Source organism: Cheilinus undulatus, linkage group 1 (assembly GCF_018320785.1).
Source record: "Cheilinus undulatus linkage group 1, ASM1832078v1, whole genome shotgun sequence".
Lineage (NCBI taxonomy): Eukaryota > Metazoa > Chordata > Actinopteri > Labriformes > Labridae > Cheilinus > Cheilinus undulatus.
This window is the reverse complement of record NC_054865.1, coordinates 58,200,772-58,206,771: the sequence shown is the minus strand read 5'-3', so window position 1 is coordinate 58,206,771 and position 6,000 is coordinate 58,200,772. Positions and strand designations below refer to the sequence as shown.

Genomic DNA, 6,000 nt, shown 5'->3' with positions numbered 1-6,000 from the left:
CATACACACCTCACTCTCATCCCACAGCCAATAAGGGCCTGATGAGCTCAAGTATCAGGAGAACACAAGGACTTATTCTCTGAGCCCAGCCTGAAGATTCTTACAGACCTTCGTCTTCATCGCCGCAGGAGCTTCTCGTCCTTTCTGAGGTAAGACGCTTCACTCCTCTGAACTTCATGTCTCTGCTTCTGTAAAGTATGGCGTTAGAGAATCTGCAGATGGAGCGGCGCTCGTCTGACTCCTCAGATGTTCCTCCATCTGTGTAACCTCAGGAGAGACCGAACAGACAGACATGTTCCTCTGCATGTCAGACACGTGTAGTTTATGTTTGAGCCTGTTAACAGTCCGTCTGAGGAGCACGGCTCCAGTTTCTCTAGACCGCAGCGCTCTTACAGCTTCATAAAAACATCACCATTAGCTTTTAAAGGACAATGACGGCTGGAATTTATGAAGGTCTGAGCGACATAAACCATCATTTTAGATGAAATTAAGGGTTAAAAACTCTAGAGGGATGCTGCCAAATGCTTCATGAAATCAGAGCAGTTAACACATTTGTAGTGATGCTGCTCTTCTTAATGATCCGGATCATTTATCTCAGCTCAGTAGATCTGTCCCTTTCAGCTCGGACCATGTCTGCCTCCTTAAATCTGACTCATGATGGCACGTCTGCATGCGTTCTGCTGAAATCTTTATTCTAACTATTCTGGAAAGACTATTTCTCATGTTTGGTATAAAGCGTTGATGCTGCAGCAGTAGTGTGGGGGGAATATCATCCGTGTTCTGCTGGGTTCTAGATATCCAACAGCAATAAGAGAGGAAGGAGAAGAGTTCTCACAGGGAAGCCACTGAGATGTTTAGAACCCACACATCCCTACCTCTGAGGGTAAAGCAGAGGCCATTTCAGACTTACTGGATTCATTTTAGGGAGAAAAAATCTGAAACTAAAACACAGGGATAGAAAATGAACAAGCTAAAGCCTTCCAGGGCTGCAGTTTAGTACAGGCGCTGAAACATGTTACAGTCTAAAATCATGATTTCTGAAGGCTTGCTAGGATTCTAAAGGCTTCTTGAAGCTCTCTAGTCCCATGTTTTTTTTTCACAGACAAAAGGCAGCTAAAATCAACGGTAACTTTATATTCCTATCACACCATCCCACCTACAGGTAGAATACAAGTAGATTAATACAAATATCATCACACTGAGCTGTTTTTAATGGACAGAGGAATGATTCAGTCCATTTTTCCTGGGGGTGAAAGGTCGGATCTGCTATTGGACAGTAGCAGTTAGAATTCTTAGAGGGTGCTTCGACCATCCAGGAATAAACAGGAATATTTAGATTGAACAAATTTAACAATTTATTCAGAGTAGAGGCTGAGACTGTGCAGCAACCTGGGAGCTGGCTTCTGTTTTTACATTAAATAAACCATCCATTGTATCAGCCATCCAACCATCCATCCATCCTTTCATACATCCATCCATCCAACAATCCATCCACCCGTCCATCCATCCATCCAACAATCCATCCATCCATCCAGCCATCCAACCATCCATCCATCCTTTCATACATCCATCCAACAATCCATCCATCCATCCATCCATCCATCCATCCATCCATCCATCCTTTCATACATCCATCCATCCAACAATCCATCCATCCATCCATCCATCCATCCATCCATCCATTCATACACAGATTAAAGTTTTTTTTTTTTTTGGTACTCAGTGATTTTCTCGTCCTGCTCCTGCATGAATTTATTTTGGATGCATGTTCATAAGCATCTTTTACCTACAAACAGATTCAGAAGAATAAAACATCCTGTCAGCATTAAATTACACAGTTTACATTAAAAATACTCAGAATGTTGTTCAGGTATAGATGAAGAGGCTTGGAGACATCTAAAGCATTAATGAATATTAAAAACCAATAATGCTCCACAGCCAAGGTCCAAAACTAACTTTTTCACTTACCAGTATTTCAGCAGAATATTCCAGCCATGATCCATTAGCCCGCCATCTCTCCAAGAAACGCCTGCTAGCTGCCAGTGGATTAGACTGGGGGGTGGCGGTGGCGGTGGCGGTGGGAGCAGTAGCAGCAGCAGCAACATTAACCTCTGTCTTTTGGTCACCGGTCATTAAATCTCAGCCTCAGCAGGTTCTTTTGGTTTCATTTTTTTTGTTGTGTTTTTTTGCTGGAGGCTCCGCAATACCTGGCCAGCATCGCCACATGATACATTTTTCCTACTTCTTCTTCTTTTTTTTTTCTTACTACTTCTTCTTCTACGAACAAGGAGGTACGGGTACAGTAACAACCAGCTATCCACCTCAGCGCTGTGAAGGACGCCATGACTGACGCCATGACTGACACACTTATGTGACCAAAGATCGTCTCGGCCTGAAATAATAACTTTATTATAACTTTATTATAATACACATTACTCTGCCAGGAAACCAGCCGATACCACCATCGTTCTCCAGTAACAAAAAAATGAATTTTTCGCTGGTAAAAAAATAAGAAGTGGTCCTAAAAATGTAACCAGCCAGAGACAAAATCTACCCGTAATTGGTGAGTGTTAGTTTTGGACCCTGGCCACAGCCCAAAGCCCAATTTTGAGCTTTATTGTGTCAGCATTTACACTTTTTTTGTGGAAAACTGGCAATCCCATGTCTTTGTTCTTTATTTTTGTAAATATTATGTCAGTGTGTAGATTTCATAGACTGTAGAAAGAACTGGACAAAGTCTGTGTGATGTCAGCTGTCTGCTTACAATCTCAGCCGAATGGCCGGCCCTCTAGCTCCATTTCCTGTCAGCCTGCTAGCTAGCATTCTGGTTGACAGAAATGGAGCTTCTACCTGTCCAGCTATCTGTCAATCAAATGAGACACGCCAATCAGAGCGCAGTGAGGTTTTTTATTTTTTTTTAATATAATCTAAACCATTGTGATACATAACAATTCACCCCCCGTACAGTAGGAGCACAATAAGACACTAGCTAATGAGACACGTCTGGTGTCTTGAACCAGGCTGTAAACCGGTTTATTTCTAGTGTAAAAACCGTCTGTTTAACAGGTGATCAGATGGGACGTCCGGTGTTCCTGCAGCCAGCCTCAAGTTTTTGCACTTCCTCATCGGCTTCATTTTTCAGGACCGGAGGTTTCCGCTTTACTCCAGCAGAATCTGAACAGTCAGAGTTTTTGGCTGAACTCAGACTTCCTTTCTTCCTTTTCTTATATGTGAATTGTTGATATTATTCACATGAAGCTTAGTAGATATGGGCCAGAAAACATGATCTAGCTGTATGGGGATACATGATTCATATCCTGATGTCTTTTAAAAGACACAGTAACAGGATTATGAACTTTAGTAGGATTCTAGTAAAATTTAGTAAAAGTAGAAGTCCAACTTTTCATTTACATTTGATCAGAATCTGCAGAAAACGCCCCGTTCACCGTCTAAACGGAACAAAAGCCTGGGCCACATGGAGGACATGTCCATTAGAGGCCATGGCTTCTGGACTCTGATGTTGTTGGTGCTCTGTCAGAGGGGAGGCTTGGACTTTAATCTGCTTTTCTTTGCATTGCACATTTAACATGGACTTTAAATTGTTGTCATGTTCTTTTTAAGTCGTTAGAATGAAGCCAGCAGGACTGAGTTGGCTAAATGTGGTCACTCCGGTGTGTTTCTCCTGAAAGCAAAAAGAGCAAACACCAGAATAAAACTTCTACTGGACCATTTAGAATTCTATTTTGATGAGATATGTTCAGTGAAATCAGACGGCGTAAAAAACTCTACCTATTCCTGCAGAGGTCACTGCAGCTGAAAATGCTCCAGTAAACTGAGCTGCTGAAATCTTTATATGCTTGCGTTTTTAAAGATCAAATCTTTATTATTTTAACGATCAAAGAGAAACATAGAGACCTACAGGCATAGTTGAAACCAAAGGAGAGAGAGCACTGAGCAAATACGATGGCAGCGTTTACAACAGGAGCTCCAGCTCTATTTCAGATGTTACTATTAGAGCAAATCTAACATCATGATGGAGTTCTCCTCTTCATACTGGGATTGTGATTTAACCAGTTTAAAATCCAAACACACTGGTCCAGCTGCCATTCTTGTTATTTTCTTTTTTTTTAACAGTTTGTTTAAATTTCGAAGACAAACGGAGACAAAGCACAAAACAGAGCATCACATTACAAAACAATACAACATGAAGACTTTCTGCCAGAGTACAGTTTAGCTGTTCAGGAAATCATGATCCTTTTTCTTACAGGGCTTTTCTGCCTTCTGATAAGACAATTCAAATAAATGTACCTGATTTAGCTTTCAATAAATACATAAGGGGAAATTCATCACTCAGGTTAAATGCATCTTGTTTATGTATTCTCTTATAAACGTCCATGGTTCATCTAAGCCAGAGTTACTCAACCCTGTTCAACCAAACTGTTGAAAAATACCTTTGAGAGCCACAATCTAAGAGGTTGAGCAGCTTAAAGTAGCAATAAAAATAGGTTAAAGGTGGCAGAAATGGTCAAAAAGCAACCAGTGGGGTGAAAATGGGGAGGAAAATGGAAAAGGGGCCAAAAAGTAGCAAAAAAAGGGTGAGAAGTGACTAAAACGGGCAAAAAGCAGCCAAGAGTGGAAGCAAGTAGTATTTCATGGCAAACAGTACCTGAAATGGGCAAAAATGGCAAAAAAAAAAAAAATGGTCAAAAGGGGCAAAAGTGGGATAAAACTAGGAAAAAGTATTTGATGACAAAAAGTAGATGAATTTGACTGAAAAACTAGGAAAAAGGTGGTATTTAATGACAAAAGGAAGTTTTAATGGGTGACAATTGCAAGAAAAATGGTGAAAAGGGGCCAAAAATGGGATAGAAGTGGCAAAAAATGGGTAAAAAAGAGGAAACAAGTAGTATTTCGTGGAAAACTATACCTGAAATGGCCAAGAAGTGCCAAAAAAAATGGTAGAAAGGGGCAAAAATGGGATAAAAGTAGGGAATAGGTGGTATTTAATGGCAAAAAGTAGATGAAATGGATGAGAAAGAATTTAAAAAATGGTGAAAAATGGCAAAAATGGGATAAAGTTGCAAAAAGAAGTGGCTAAAATGGGCAAAAACCTGGAAAAAAGTGGTATGTAATGACTAAAGGTAGCTTAAATGGGTGAAAAGGGGAAAAAATTGGTGAAACAGGGCAAAAATGGGTTAAAAGTGGCAAAAAATGGGTAAAAAGTTGAAAAAAGTGTCTAATGGGCTAAAAAATAGGAAAAAGGTATTTAATGGCAAAGGGTAGCTTAAATGGGTGAAAAGTGGCAAAAGATGTTGAAAAAGTGGTGAAAAGTTTCTTTTTTTTAGGTTTTCTGGGAGGATAATATTAAAAATGAAGACATAACAGAGCCACATGTGGAGTTTTACTGGTCTAAGCCGTCTCTATAAAGTCTCTGTGACGTTGAGGCTGCACGCTCCTTCATTATAAGTTTACAAAGTCCTTCAACCAGTTAGACAGAAACAATTCCATTTCAGGACTTTCCAGTTCATGAGTATAATTCTGCCGATGTTAACAGACGTGTTTCTGCACATTTTACACCGTCCACGTGGACTCCCAACACTTCTGGACAGATTTCTCCGTCTTCTTTTAATATTACACTCAACATGTTTTAGAATCCTTCCAAAATAGTTTTACTTCTGGACAATCCCACGGCAAATGTTTTAGGGAGCCGCTCTTCCTGCACAAATATGCCAGAGTTCATTTTATTGATCTTGTGTGGAGTTATGTCTGCTCGGTGTAAAATCTTCAATCTTGGTCGGTGTTCAGGTGTAGTATGTGTAATTTCTGCTTTCATCTATCACAACCTGCAGTTTTTAGAGTCTAGCACTCAAACAGGAATCTGGAATATTTGATCTAAGAAATAAAAATGCACCTTCGTTAAAAAAGCTGATCATTTTTCAGTATCGAGCATACAGATGAAAATGTCTCCGCCTGTATTTTGTTTGCTATCGTATTTATAGA

At 40.1% G+C, this 6,000-nt stretch overlaps 1 protein-coding gene across 2 annotated transcripts in view; it reads left to right on the top strand.

The window, feature by feature from the left end:
• Positions 1-6,000, top strand: part of LOC121508210 (troponin T, fast skeletal muscle isoforms-like) — a 44,613-nt gene continuing 38,613 nt past the window's right edge. The window contains exon 1 of one of the 2 annotated variants that reach the window (XM_041784879.1): positions 1-149. The gene's annotated coding sequence lies outside the window, so the exon portion shown is untranslated. The remainder of the gene's footprint in view (positions 150-6,000) is intronic. The other variant, XM_041784889.1, reaches the window with a different exon arrangement.